At 42.7% G+C, this 16,351-nt stretch overlaps 1 protein-coding gene across 3 annotated transcripts in view; it reads right to left on the reverse strand.

The window, feature by feature from the left end:
• LOC140733570 (dystrobrevin beta) overlaps positions 1–15,525 on the reverse strand; it is a 494,877-nt gene extending 479,352 nt beyond the window's left edge. The window contains exon 1 of one of the 3 annotated variants that reach the window (XM_073057088.1): positions 15,507–15,525. The gene's annotated coding sequence lies outside the window, so the exon portion shown is untranslated. Of the gene's footprint in view, positions 1–14,435; positions 14,815–15,006; positions 15,132–15,506 lie in introns of those variants that run through there. The other 2 variants (XM_073057083.1, XM_073057081.1) reach the window with 2 other exon arrangements.
• Positions 15,526–16,351: the final 826 nt, after the last annotated feature.

The following is a 16,351-nucleotide window of genomic DNA, read 5'->3' on the forward strand; positions in this document are numbered from 1 at the left end:
ACCTCGCAACAATAATTTACTTCAGGATAAATAAAGTTTTATCTCATCTTATTTCATATTCTTGTTATTTATTGCTACTTGCTTATAGTTGCATTTCAACAGTTTGTTGTCTTCTGTGCTCTTGCTTTTTCATTGCTCCTGTTTACAGTTACTATTCTATGGATGTGCTGAGTACGCCCACAGGGGAAAGAACCTCAGGGTTGTATACGGTGATATGCATGTACTCTGATAATAAGTTTTTACTTTGATATGTATTGTGCTGATCTTGAAGAATGTTGTTTCATTTGGCAGTATACACACATACGGCTGGATGACTAAAAAACTTGAACTTGTTTCAATCTAACGTTGCTTTGCACATTGCCTTTCCACAGCTTAATATTTGGGTGAGCCCAATGACAAAGCTCTTTTACCACAATCTGACCAAGGTTCTGTGGAAACTAAATAGCACGTTTTCTTCTATCATCATTCCCCTTTGCATGAAGCCAAGAATCAAATCCACCCACTCTACTTTCATAGTCAGATTCAGATACTCTTAGTTCCCCTTTTTACATTCTATTATTCAGTAATGATAAGCATATTTCAATTATCTAAATGGTGCCACACAATCATTCACTTTACAAGCTTTTTTAAAAAAAACACATCCTGGTAATTAATGTCATAACATCTGTTGTTAAGCATGTGACAAAGTGTTGTTCTGTGACTCGTGCTTCATACGTCCTATATGAAAACAGCTCATATTACTTGAAGAAATTTGAGGAAAAAATAAACACCATGTTGGAAACTGCTCCTGAACCAGTAACCCAAGTTCTGCAATTCAATATTCAGCAAAATTCTTCCACTTCTTTCAACTGTTTTTAATATCTTTATGCATTCAGCTCTGGAATATGAACAAACTCTATTTAAAATTATCTAGACACATGCAAAACATATTTAATTACAAAGACAAGGTTGCTACCTTTCAAGTCTGTAGGCTGAACAGAGAGCAGCTGCAGATACCCACCCAAACACAGCTTGAACCACTGCAATGCCTTCGTACATTTTCAGTGTCATTGCAAGCATTGTCACTCAGACCAGAGAGAGCTAACAAAATAACATCTTTCATGCAGTTGTTCCAGTTTAGGTAAAGGTATTTGCTTAACAACATGAGAAGTTGTCCAAGTACGTTGAACCAATGAAAGGCAGGACAAAACCAATCGGGTTAGTAAGTCAACTCAGTCCATCTCAATTATTAACAAAGCTATCAGAAAGCACTTGCTTTCCAAAAGCCTTCAACAATGGAAAGAAATGATTGATTCAGGTTTAGATTTTTTTTTTTAAATCACCTATACATGGAAAACACATAGTGAAATGCGTCATTTGTGTTAACTAACAAAACCAAGGGTGTGCTGGGGGCATCCCGCAAGCGTTGCCACACATTCCAGTGCCAACATCAGCATAGATACCCCGTGCCTGGCAGAACAGAGAACACAAAACCGAACAAAGCAACAACAGCAAAACAAGTCCCATTCCTCCCTCCGTCCCAGTCACTCACAGACACAGCTCTCACCCCTGGCCTTCAGCAGGCCCATGGATACAGAGACACTGGGCCTTTAGTTTTCCCAGCAAACTCACAGAGGCATACTGACCCAAACTTCGGCCATCATACCTCAACCTATGGACTTTTGATAAGACTTTTGGGCCTTGATCTGGTCTTCCGTTCGACCTTCAGGTCCCAATTCTTGACATCGACCGAGGACCCACTGCTGCCGAAGACAATAGATTGGAACAAGTACAGCAAGCTTGGAACTCCATTCTCGCTGATTCACATACTGGAGAGTCACCAGCCCTTGTGCCTCCTGCCCGCAAGGAACTCCAGAACGGGCCGATGACTCACAGACCAGAGGGAAGGGTGTACGGGGACCTGCGCTCATCTAACAACCCAACATCCAACCAGATCCAAGTCACTGGCCATCACACAGAGAGTGGAGGCTTAAACTCCGGCTTGTCCTCTTATTCCCCCACATCCCCATCCCTAAACCCTAGCCTGACCCCCAGCTCTGCCCCCTGTACCCAGAAACCATCCATACAACCTAAAAAAAAAACCAAGTCTGAGACATGACCTCGGTGGAGACTACAGCTAGGTGTCATCTTGACTAGCTGCAGTGGTTGCCCCAGGACATCAATGCAGGAGTTCCTCAGTGCAGTGTTCTTGTCCCAGCCATCTTCAAAGTCATCATCAATGACCTTTCCTCAATCACAACAGTGAGAGTATTCAGTGACTGCATTACATCCAGCTGGACTCGAAACCTGGACTCTCCTCCGCCATGCAGCAACAACCAGACATCATTCAGGCACAGGTGATGAGCGGGAGGTAACATTTTTGCCACAGGAATGTCAGGCAATAGCATCCCAACAAGAGAAAATCTAATCACCTTCAACTGGTACTCAGTGATTCAACTATAATGAGGATTCCACACCCCCCCTCCCCCAAAAATCAGCATCCTTGGCGTCAGCATTGACTGGAAACATTGCTAGATTAGGCACATAATTACCCTGATTACAAGATCCGAGGTAGGGTATTCTGTGGGTGAGTGATTCACTATCTGACACTCCATGGGCTTTTCACCACCTACAAGGCACAAAATAATTAGTGCGACAGAATATTCTCCACTTGCTTGGTAGAGTGCAATTCCAACAGCTCTCAAGGAGCTCAGCATAAGCTGGTACTCATCCAACACAAAAATCCCCAAAAAGCACCACAATTACGCAGCTAGTTTATTCCAGTGGTACCTGTTCAACCCACAACCACCAAGGACAAGGACAGCAGACATATAGGGACAGTACAGCACCACACGCCTCTCCAAGCTGCACACCAGCCTGACTTGGAAACACATCATCACACTTTCACCATTGCCTATTTTAATTCCGAGATCTTGGTCCGACAACAGCGCGGCAGTACCTTGACAGACTGCAACATTTCAGAGTGGTTGCTCATTATCCCCTTCTCAGGAGCTAGCTGAATTGCACAATCAATGCTGGTCTTTCCAAAAGCAATAAATGTAAGACAATCTAACCAAACACGAATCTATTCCATTTCCAATTTTCCTCACTTTGGTTGCCTTACTGGAACCAAGAGACAATCTTTGTGCTGTATCTACAACCATTCTTGACACGTCTAACATCAAAGTACATAAATGATTTGGTAAACACGAGGAAATAATTTGGTAGATTGGTGATGCAATAGCCAAATTATCAGAGAGATAGCCTGAAGCTTGAGACAGAATTGAGAGACACTAGTTCACATTCCAAAATGAAATTATACTCTATTTGCAATTTGAAAAAGAAAACATCTTGATCTGGTAATAAGTTTCAAGACTGCTGTAAAATAAAATTTTATTTAGGTCCTTCAGGTTAGAAGTCTGCCATCCTTTCCTCGTCTGACCTTTCTGTAACAGTTATTATCCCTCAACCATCAGGTTCTTGAATCAAAGGAGATATCTTCACTCAACTTCACTTGCCCCGTCATTGAAATGTTCCCACAACCTATGGACTCAGTTTCGAGGACTCTTCATCTCATGTTCTCTATTTTTATTGCTTATTTATTATGATTATTTGTTTCTTTGTTGTATTTGCAGTTTGTTGTCTTTTGCACACTGGTTGAAAACCCAAGTTGGTGTGGTCTTTCATTAATACGATTATGATTATTATTCTATGATGGAAATTTCAGGGTAGCATATGCTGACATACATGTACTTTGATACCACATTTAATTTGAACTTTGCACTTGTGACACCAGATCAACAATGTGCTTCACTGAAATGATCAAGTAAAACAAAGATAAGCAGTATTAATTACCTCATTATAAGAAGGAGGTGGAAGCTTAGAGAATATGCAGAGATTTACCAGGATGCTGCCTGGATTAGAGAGCATGTCTCATGAGGATAGGTTGAGAGAGTTAAGGTTTTTTTTATATTATCAATTGCATAGTTAATGAAAATGCTGAATTTCCATTATACAATACATTTAGCTTCCTAGAAAATATGAACTCAGTGGTCTTCTGGTGCCCTTTTATTCTCCATGCTCCGACGTCTGTTCTTCCGCAGCCTTGCATTTTGATTTAATTTCTGCCCCCTTAATTTTGCACCACCCTCTTTACCATGGATCCAGATCCTCTGTGCACATCAGAACATCTCAGCTCCACTGCTACTGTGCTGAAACAACACCACTCCAAGTAGATCCATGATCCACTGGTTGTTTGGAGTTTGGTCTTTTGCTGTCCAGAATACAAATTAAACCACCACAGCTTTCACTTACTCTGATCATTCCTTTTGTGTACTTCATCCTGACAACGTGAAAGATGGCATAAGTATACTCAGAGTATCTCATGTCTCCCATCATGTTAGGAGCAGTAACATCACCTTCTGCTCCTCACCCAACTTCACATTCCCCTATTTTACGTTCGCCTTGTGATCTAAAGATTAGCTTCATTTGTTACATGTACATAGAAACACAAAGTGAAATGTGTCTTTTTTTGTGTATTAGTGACCAATATAATCCCAGAATTGTATTGAGGGCAGCCCACAGGCGTTACCACACTTCCAGGACTAACATAGCACACCCACAACTTTGCTAACTCTAACTCATACATTTCTGGAATGTGGGAGGATCTCAAATTTTTCCTATCTTACAAAAACAACTCCCCACAGTCTACATTGGAGTTTCTTACACTTCCTAAGTATCCACATGCTCCCCCCCCCCAACCCACCACCACTCTTTATCATTTATCTGCACTGCACTTTTCAGCAGGTCTTACACGACTCTGCATTGTTATTGTTTTGTTATAGTCTCTGTAATGACCTGATCAGTATAAATAGTTTGCAAGACAAGCTTTTCATTCTATCTTATTAAGGGAATAATAAGCCAATACCTATCTCACCAATATTCAGAGTATCCATTTCTCCTGTTTCATCACATCGGTCTCCTACCACTCTCGCAAGCAGCAAACTCTACCTCTGTGAGGGCTGTGGTAGCTCTATGTTTCAACAGAAAGATTCCAACAGTATATCCATTATTGAAGGCAGCCATTGTCAATGTGAACAGCAGAATCAGGTAACAGCAGAACCTGAGAAAAGCATGTGGTATGCTGACTTCTTACAAACAAACTTTCTGTGCTCATACTATTAGCAGGTTAGTGACCATTTGCTTCAATTGACCCACTGACAAGGAATTAATTGCACCAAAAAACCAAACATATTCCTTCATGTTTCAATTCAAACTGTTTATTCCACCAAATTAAGTTATGGTTGTAATGTTCGTAATGGCTGGTACATTTTTATGTGGAGGTGTGGGATAGATGTTATTCTATCCCGCACCTCCACGTGCAGCTAGATGGTGTGGAACCTTACTGTTGCAGAGCAGAATAGATACCCAACAACAGTTCCAGTATAATTCAATGCAAGAACTACAAGATAATGAAAAAGTTGGAGAAAAGACAGCACAGCATTAAATACTGTCCTTGGCCAAAATTCATGGTTTCTATTAGGGCTTTGAGTGCATTTGATTTATAAATGCAAAATTTGGGGAGATGATCTTCAATAGGATACAAATTGAAATGCTTCAATTAGAGTGCTGGGAAACTAATTCTGTGATTCTCAGAAGATTCTATTCTTTGAGTTAGCTTTGTCAGCCTATTTATTGTTCCTGACACAGTTAATTTTCTCCTCTTGCCCACCCATTCATTATTCTTAAATGCTACATTCATTTCATTTGCACCATGCAAAATACAGGATGAAAATCTGCAGGGAAACTCAAAACTTATGATTTTGTTGCAGGCAACAAATTAGAGAGAACAAATTCAGATCAAAGCTATCCACAGCATCTTGGCACTCACAATAACCAATTCCACCACACAAATTCAAACATAATCACAGCTTTCAATACACAAGTCAACACAGATGATGGAGGACAGAAATTAAAGTCATCACAACATACAACTTCCATACTCAAATCCTTCTAACCCATTGCAAAGACTCACGTCACATCAGTCTGCCTGTATTGTATTTGTGCACTAAGTTAGTTGCCAAGACTATTTTGCAAAGGACAAGTATTCTGAACTATCCTGTAAAAGGCAACCATATTTGGGGAGGATGATAGAGTTTCTCCATGGGCGTAGTGCAGAGAAACCTTGTAGATAATGGACTGCCTGAAAAAACCATAAACTAGATTAATTCAGTATTTCACTTCTGCTCTTAGAATCACAATTATTCATTTATCATAATTCAATAAGAACATTTGTACATTTGTTAAGTGGCTGCACAAAGAGCTCAACTCTTTAAAAGGCTGAGAATCAGGAGTCAAAATCATGTTCTCGCATTTCCGCAAACGATGCAAATCAGCAGAAATCCACCAAAACCGGATAGGAATTAATTTTCCTTATATTTCATTTTAACCGTAGTTGGGTGGGCAGTCAAATGAAACCAATCAGCAGCATTAAGTCAGTCAATGTGTTTTTGGAACAACGTGTAACCTCCGTAGCCTATCCTTCACATAGCTTCCAACATAACTTTTCCAGTTCGTTGCATACTTCATGCACCCCCAAGTGAAAATATATATAACCAGAATTGAATCTCAAAATCTTTAAAACATGGAGTATGTCAGAACACTCAAAACATCCAAAACACTCACTACAGGTCCCACCTAACTGGTGCTTCTGGCAAGATGGCACCAGGACCAATGGCGACATCTTGCCGACGGCTTACAAAACTACTGGATACTCTTCTTCTAAATACACTTCTTCTGAACTGTGATCGACTGCAGCATGTAATTTCCCTTTCATGAATGTATTTTTGGGCTGAGGCACTTCTGTGACCTCCTGGGGGATTCGGCATGGAAGGTGGAGGAGTCTTGGGTCTCATGCAGCAAGGTTCAATCACCATGGCGGCTTGTGGCTGTGAACTTGCTGTAGGCTGCAGTTTGATGCTCAACGTCCCCAGCGTTGAACGTACTTCACTATTTGCTCGAATTAATCGAGATGGTTGGCACAGAACTGGATCTGTGGCTGTGGCCTGCAGCCCTCAATAGAGCACTGCACTGACTGACTTGGTGACTGTGGCCATCAGCTCCCAGACTGGCTTCACTCGCCTCCATTGCTTGTGGCTGTGGACTAACTTCAGGGGACTCCGCAGTTTGATGTTCAATCTTTTGTCTGTTATTAGTTTGCTTTTTGCTGTTTGCACAATTTACCCTTTTCTTCACTTTTTTGATGGTTTTGTTGTGTGAGGGATTTCCTTTATACAGATTGTATGATGTTTCTTTGTTTCGTGGCTGCCTGCAAGAAGGTGAATCTCAAGGTTGTGAACTGTATACATACTTTGATAATAAATGTACTGTAGCGGTGTGCTACACGCAGCGCTAAAATAATGACACGGAGTCAGTAAACTGCAATCAAAGATAATTTTATTCGAACTTCACAGCCTTGCTTTAAAGCCTCCCTCATCTCGCCCTCCCCGGGCGCGGATGCTCTAAGGGACACGTACTCACAAACCCCCGCAGGCTTTTTTGCCTTTGTTGCGGACCTGGCCTTTGTGCCTGCGCGCTGGCTATTTGTGAGCCGGTTCGAGTGCGCTAGGAAGTGGGTCACCACAGTACTTTGAATCTTTGAACTTCCAATCTACACATGGCATATATTTGTTATCATTTCCCAGTCAACAACTTTTGTTAACCTGACATCAGACAGACCTAAAGTTCTATAAATGTGATCAAAGCCTCCATGGCCTAATTCTAGCTGTCTGCAATCTTTTGATAACAGAATTTTTCTCCAGCCCTATCAATTTCATCTTTTCACTGGCAGCAGCGTATTTGCTCCACTGGGACCCAAGCTCCAGAATTCTGTCACTGAACCTCACAACTATGCCATAGTCTACAATGATAGAGTGATAGTATGGTTCAGAGAGACCCAGCTCCTGAAAACACCCACTTCTGTGCCCAACACCTCCCCTGTGGCTCAATACTCACCTTTGCTTGAAAAGCAGCCCGTGAAGTGCATTGGCATGTTGCACTGAATTAAAATTGATCCATAAATGCTACACAACCTTCAGACCACACCCCTAAAATTGTGTGTGGAAATACAGAAAGGTATTCATTCTGGAAAACAAAATTAACTCCATGTCATTTGCAACGACATTTATAAAATTCCAAATTCTCTGATCTTCCACTGTCACAGTATTTCAGTAATTGCTACTTTGGGAACACAAGCTACTGAATCTGAGTAAATGATCCCACACACACATCTGATCTTTTAAATCAGCTCCCTTTCCCGTACCATTCCATCTCCTGAGTAAAATTACTAGTTTTGTATCTGTCACCAGAGTTGGGTTGACCCACATCAAGCCCCAACGGGTCTTGCTTCTCTATTCCAAATCTGTATCCTTATAACCTATTTGCTCTTAAGATGTGAACATGACCGACATTGCCAGCATTTACTACCTAACCTTAAAATGCTACTGGATGCTCATGGCCAGTCAATGTCTCTTAATGCCTTTTCCAATCACAATGGGGGATCTGGGATCACATGCTAATCTGGTAATTTAGCACCAGATTTGAGCACCACTGCTGTCACAAGCTTTTTTTGCCATAAATTACAAGATTATTAAATAGCTTTTAAACTTACAGTCCCCAGCTCTGGTGGGATTTGAAGGCATGCAAATGATTAACATTTCAGGCCTCTGAATTTTAGAGCAATAATTTAACCACTGAGCATATTTTTCACTCGTCACTTCTTACAAATAATATACAAATACAAAAAATTCAGATCTACAACAATACTTACTGGAGAAAGAGTTCTGATGAAACTTGATAACCACTGAGGCAAGCAAGCAACTCCAGAATAACATGCTGCCATTTGATGTGAATGCCAAAAAGGATCTACAGGCTGTTCAAACTCCCTTGTTGATCATGTTGAAACTATTCATTCAGCTTCTGTGCTGCCCCTCTTTGGCTTTTTCACCAAGATAAACCTCCCAAGACATCCTCTGAGTGAATAATTCTAAATGTTGACCCCTTTTCCCATGATTAATTCCAAGAACTTAATACCAAGCACAACACACACCACAGGTGCCTGAGATACAATGCATGATCAGAAACAATTTATGTCGCATCACAAGAACTGATAAAAATGAAATCATGAGCTCATTGGACACCTTGCACATGTTCTGCAGTCTGTACTGTGTTTCTTTGACAGAATTACTGTCACTGAGAGCAATGGAGCATTAATTTAGTCATATAATAACACAACATCAAAACAGACCCTTCTGCCCAACTCATTGTGTGCAGTTCTGGTCAACTAACTATAGGAAGGATATCAGTAAGATTGAAAGAGGGCAGAGAAGATTTACTAGGATGTTGCCAGGTTTTCAGGAGTTGAGTCACAGGGAAAGATTGAACAGATTAGGACTTTATTCCTTCGAGCATAGAAGAATGAGGAGGGATTTGATAGGTTTACAAAATTATGAGGGGTATAGACAGAGTAAATGCGAGTAGACTCTTTCCACTTAGATTAGGAGAGACAAATACGAGAGGACATGGCTTTAGAGTGAAAGTGGAAAGGTTTAGGGGGAACGTTCACTCTGAGAGTGGTGGGAGTGTGGAATGAGCTGCCATCTGACACGGTAAGTGCAGGCTCACTCTCAAGTTTTAAGAATAAATTGGATAGAATCATGGATGGGAGAGGTCTGGAGGGTTATGGACTGGGTGCCGGTCAATGGGACTAGCAAAATAAAATTTCAGCACAGACTAGAAGGGCTGAATGGCCTGTTTTCTGTGCTGTAGTGTTCTATGGTTCATCCAATGCTATTTATTGTACCGATCATGCTAGTCACATTTGCCAGAGTTCTGCCCATATCATTCTAAACCCCTCCTGTCCATTACTTACCAAAATATCTCTTAAATACCATTATCATTACCTACGTCAGCCTCCGGTAGTTCATACCACCCTCTACGTGAAGAATTTGTCCCTCAGGTCCCTTTTCAACTTTTCATCCCTCACCTTAAACCTACACTCACTTGTCTTTAGTCCCCGTTCACAGCAAAAAAAGACTGTGTGCATTTACCCATCTATACCCCCTCATGATTTTATACACCCCAACAAACTCACCCCTCAATCTCCTTAACACTTTCACCAAACTGTCAAAGATGTCACTGGCTTACAATCAGTTTTTTGTCACAGAGTTAGAGTATGACAATGGTGAAGACTGTCAATTTCTTTTTCCACTTATCACAATATCAGTTGCCCCTTCCCTTCTGGGTGAATGCCCCAGCAAGCGAGGTGAATGACATTACATATTCAGAATCATGAAAATGGTTATTAGCTTCCTCCTTCACTTCCGCACTTGTGATATGCTCCCTGAAGCACTGGGTTTGCTGTACAATAAACTTTCCGGAAATTGTGTAACTTTCCATAGGAGCTACTGCTTCTCCTTACGAAGCCATTCCACTTTGTATGGCGCCCCCACAATAAAGGCACTATCCGAATCCTGCTCATTGCTCACATTCTTCATCATTGAGTTTCAATGCCTTAGTGTTCAGCTTCATACTTGGCTCGATGTACTTGAATATTTAGTATGGATGCTGCCATCATAACAATGTACGAATTCAGTACAAGTGTTCTCAATGTCACTGCTTAATCAGAAGGATTTTCCATGTAGCTTCTGGACTTCTTGCATCAACTGCCTAATTCTCTGATGTACAATAAACTTGAGAACTCAAAGCAGTTCAGGTGTTGATATTCTTATCAACAGCCTTCCTTTGGAGTTATGTGTACATGGATTTCAGTTCTCACTCCTGCTGACAAGTTATTTTAGATGTATAGAATATTAACAACTTTTTTTTTGCATCTTGCTCCGTAAACACACAACTGTCTCACATCACTGTGCTAAGGGATGAAACATGCAATTTTTTTTTTAAGCATTCTAAAGTTTTTAGCTGCAGATGGAGCTCAGTTGCTCCTGCACCAATAACCCAGGGAGCAAGTACAGCAGCTGGAGGGTCAGGGAACTTATCCATTGTTTCAGAAAATCTGGCTGTCTGGAGAGCTGCGGGTCAAACTGAAACCCAGAGCTCGAAGGCTCCCCTCAACAACATGCACGTGTAAGGTATGGACTTGTCTGACAGTAGCTGCTCCCAATCAATACCCTCTAGTTTCTGTCTTATCCTAAGAAACAAACTGAATGCTGAAGGAACACAGCAGGTCAGGCAGCATCTGTGAAGAGGAATAAACAGTCTACGTTTCAGGCTGAGACCCTTTATCAGGACTGTCTTATCCTGTTGTAATTCACACTCCCCCAATTTAGTACCTTCCTGCAATATCCAATTATTCCCTTGTTTGCAACTATCTTAAAACGTGAGTTGTGGTCACTGTTCCAAAATTGTTCCCCCACTATCAGGTTGGTCACCTGGCCTGGTTTTAGGCCCCAGCCCAGTGCATTATCTCCTCTAGTTCTACGCTCCATACACAGTTTCAAGAATCCCTCTTGGATGCACTGCAGGAATCTGCCACTTCTGAACATCTTGTGTTAAGGAAGTTCCAATCAATGACACCACTCTGGCAACCCTGTAATCTCTGCACATTTGCCCACATTTCTGTTCCTCTGATTCTTGGTGGCTACTGGAGGGACAAAGGCATAATCCCAGCACCTATCCTATGCTGAGCTCCACCCAAATTGTAGGGTGAGCCCTCAGGAATGTCATCTCAGTACTGCAGCAACATTCTCCCCGATAATCAATGCAACCCCTCCACCTCTTTACCCTCCCTCTCTATTACATCTAAAACAACAAAACCTAGCAACACTGAACTGCCAGTCCTTTCCATCGTGCAACTTCTGTAATGGTAACAGCATTGCAATTCTATGTAACAATCCAGGCTCTAAAGGTTCATCCCGCTCATCCTAAATGCTCCTTTGAAATTAACATATTTCAGCCCATCAGTCCCACCATGATATTTGCCTGTCTCTTGCTGCCCTTCCTCCCAGTCCTACTTGTCATATCATGCTCCATGCTCTCTACCCTACCCTGCTGTAGTGGTTGCCTTCCCCCTGCCACTCCAACTTAAACACTGAGCAGCACGAGCAAATCTCCCATAAAGAATATGGTTCCTCTCCAGTTCAGATACAAACTGCCTTGGCTGTACAGATCCCACCTGCCCTGGAATGCTCCATGAATCTGAAGCCTCCTTTCTGCACCAGCTCCTTCATATTGCACCATGTGTCTACTTCCCACCTCTCTGGCAGCCGGCCCAGATACAGCCGTGGAAATTCTCGTCTTAAATGTTCTACACAGCTCCCGAGAATCCAGATCTCATCCTTGCTGCTGCCTACGTCTTTGGTACTGATATGGATCACGGTCTCCAGCTGCTCACCCTCCCCCCTCGGATGTCCTGACTCAGTAACTGTTCCACCTGCACTCACAGTGGAACCCATCACATGCACACTAGTCAACCCTGGGGTGCTTGCAAGCACCCTCACCAAAGATGCTGGAAGGATAATCCTTTAACATTGATAGACTCCAGTGTTTTGCCTATTCATCTCACTCCACAGGACATAAAGTATGTACCCAGGTATAATAGAAACACAATAAGATAGAACTGTGTCAATTTTACCCAATAGGCACCTTCCCAGTTATGGGTAAAACAGTGGAAAACATCAATTAGCAAAATATAGTCACAAACTGTCGGTTTATTAACAGGAGTTCAAATTCCAGCAGAACTACTTTCCACCAATCCTCATCTCAGACACACAGACCAACAGCACATGCAACTAACCAAGTTAGAAAAGCTGAAGCAAACCAAGGTCAAACATGGTCTGCAACCAATACAAAAGTAAATAGACAGCACATCTTTAGCCAGCTGGCCACTAATCAGCTCATTTGGGAAATGACAATGGCAAAATCGTTTCCTTCGCTGTGGCATCAATTACAGTCTTTCGAGTGCAATTGCAACTTGCCTCCCCGATATGCAGAAACCATAGCTTGAAAGTCTTAGAAGTTTAGGCTCTAAACACACATCATTCAGTTCTATTTTTCTGCCTTAATCCTTCTGATATCAACCAGATTACTACTTCATAAATACATGCTGAATAAACTGCTTCCACTGACAAAAGTGAACTTGTAGTGTTCTTTATTAAGTGGAATTTACCTACAATCTTCGAGCAAATGTCTTTCTGGAAATGAACAATTCCCTGAAAAAGCACACCATCAGCAAAGAGGCTGTTTATTTTAGAAAGTGAACAATCAACTGAAACTGAAGGCTTATTTATGGGTTTCAGCTTCGAAGCCATTAATGTCAGGCGCATGTAATCAAGGCTTCCTCCGAGTTCAGTACCTAGACATCACTTTCTTTCAGCAAACTCAGTGATTTTAATCCACGAATCTAGGCAGTGACAGAAATGGCATCACATCACGTGAATGTGCATGACTTTCATTCCCTGAAGCGGACGCACTGAGTGCACCTCCGAAATCCGATACACAGACACAGAACAAACATTGTTCACACTCCCACAATACTGCTTCAGTTTACAAACCATACCCAGCGGGATGTTCAGAGTAAGATACCATGGACGGGGAGAACCTTACAGGTTATTCGAATTTAAAAGTTGGAGTACATCACATCAGCTTGGGTAGGTACTACTGACAGTAGTGAAGTTCTATTTGGAATCATTATACCGTCACAATGTTTACACAACACACACTTACTTCTATTTTCCTCTATTCCACTCTTTTCCATTATGTTCCTGACCTGCTGAGTTCCTCCAGCATTTTGAGTGTGTTGCTTCTATTTTTACACTGCTTCGGCAAAAAAAAATGACAGTGACCAGCACTCTGAATACTGTACATCTGTAAAACCCGGGACCTATTCGGACGTTACGCAACGAAGCATGGAAAAATTAATTTCACCCGATGACCGGTGTGAGACACATTGTTAAAATTAACACAAATACAATATTTTCCAGTCTCCAGTTATAATACAGACAGGATATTAAAGCAACGTTTTTGCTGAATTAGTATTTGATCCACTGATCTTTAATTGAGTGCTCGTTTTCGTTACTTATTAAGTGCCACATCAAACTCCACTCCAAAAAAATTAAGGTGTTCTATATTTTAAAAAATAAACAATCGCGAAAGAGATGGAGAATGACCACAAGGATACGGACAGTCAGAAGCCAAATCATCTTATAAAGCATTCTGCAAGTATAAGACTCTAAACCACGCAAAACAAAACTAACACCGTCCAATTTAAGAACATTGACCTTGGATGATGAATTTAAGTAGTTATGCCTACCTTTAGCTCTAAGTCATATAACGACATAAATTCCTCCCCATCTCTCCGCCCTTATCCCACGGACATAATCACAACAATAGAAAACATTGTTCCCGTTACATTGTTCAACTGTAAAATGTTAATAATTCACCTCAGTGTACCAAAAGGAAATTAAATCAGCCGGCGACTTCTGTGGGTTGGGGTAGGAGGGAGCTCACAACCTTTGGGCTGAGATTAACATTAAATCAGCACGAGTTAGCGGGACGGATTTTGTCCCAAGAGTGGGAGTAGGAAGAGGAGATGGCAGAAACTCCTCCAAGCCGAGCCCTCGGGCAACTTGTGCGAAGTGTGAGCCACCGTTGAAAGAAGCCTCGCCGCTCCCTCGCCAGTACCGTTCACAGCCGCCGAGGGCGGAGGAGAAAGGCAGCACCTCCTCCCACTCGAGTAGGGGAGCGAGGTGGCAGAGAGCGCCGGTACCCCGCCCCTCGTGCGGAGGGAGAGAGGCCCGCCGCTGCCCTGGGCTGAGCGGCGGTGGATCCCGGGCACAACCCTCTCCGTTCCACACCCCACACACGGCCGAGGAGGGAGGGGCAATGATGCAGCTCCGGAGCAGCGGCGTTCCCACATGCTGAGCTGGGGTGGGGTGGAGGGGGAGCCGCGGTTCCGCGGCCATGTTTGGGTCCATCGCCCTCCCTTCCTCCCCGCGCTTGGCGGGCACTTACCGGAGTCTAATCGCCGGCCAGTCGCTCACCTGCGCGGCTCCCGGGAGCTGGGGCTGTGGGCGGGCAGGGCAGGGCACGGATTCCGCAGTCCCTCGGCCGCTTGCGGACGGGGGTGGGGGGGGGGGGGATCAGGCGCTGGATCCCCGCAGCAGCATCGGCGCTCGGCCGTGTATTACTATCACCGGGAAAGAGGAGTCACTGCGCGTTGCCGCACTTGGCTTCACTGCGGGACCCTGATGCGCCGCAGCTCTGTTCGCTCAGGCTCCCGCTTCACCTTACTGCGGATCAGCCTCACTCGATGCAACGCTCGCTTCTTCCCCCACTCCAGCAGCTTCTATTGTACAGACTTTCTCTCATTTACCGTTTATTTTGATGCCTCTACACTTCCCTCGTCCACTTAAGGTTATTTTCGCACTTTCAAATTTACATGACACCGCACAAGTTCAGTGCACTGGTCTTACTTGTCTCAAATTCATATTATTATATAAAGTAGTTCCTACCTTTAAATTTCTATATTTCCTAGTGTCCAATATTTCTTGAAGAGGCGCGCGTATTTATTTTGGTTAGCTTCATTTGCACCATTAAACACTAATGTCGCTTCAAATCACGTTGTGATCGATAGTCCATTATCGGTATTCTATCACTCATACAGTGCACTGAAGGATTGTCCTGTACTTTATTGCTGAACTGGTTGCTCTCGCACACGAAGCACTGCTGATGATTAATCTCTGCAAACTAGAATTCGGCTAACAGTGCTGGATGGTTGGTGGGAATTCAAAAGTTTGGATTTTGTAAGAGAGAGTTATTTATCGTCGCTCACCACTGAGGTGAATTTTCCCTGAACATTTTACATTCTGTTTTCTAGCACTATTCAACATGAGCTAGTGAGTATCTGAGGTCATTATAACGGGAACTTGAGTTGCAGCGTTTTGCTAACTAAACCCAGTGCAGGACACCATCTGAACAAAACAAACGAGATGGACGTACTGAAGGCCTCCTCCAGGATTGCTCGGACTGACTGAGCAATTGAAATCTCTCAACCCTCAGTCGAGGCTTCACAACATCTTGAAGGCGAGTGTCACAGATTGTCATCTTGCAGACTGCGAACCACCGACATCGATTGGAAGGGACAAACCATGGTCCTGAAAAAACGTCGTCTCATTTTTACTATGTACTGTACCAGCAGTTAGGGTCGAAATGACAATAAAAGTGACTTGACTTGCTGCTGCAAATTAAACTACACGAAAAGAGGACTCTCGGTGCATATTGGGAATCTTTTGGAGACAATCTGTGAAGAGTTCACTGACGTTGCAACAATATTTATTCTACAAAGTTTTGGAGCATC

The sequence above is a fragment of the Hemitrygon akajei genome, chromosome 9 (genome assembly GCF_048418815.1).
Source record: "Hemitrygon akajei chromosome 9, sHemAka1.3, whole genome shotgun sequence".
NCBI lineage: Eukaryota > Metazoa > Chordata > Chondrichthyes > Myliobatiformes > Dasyatidae > Hemitrygon > Hemitrygon akajei.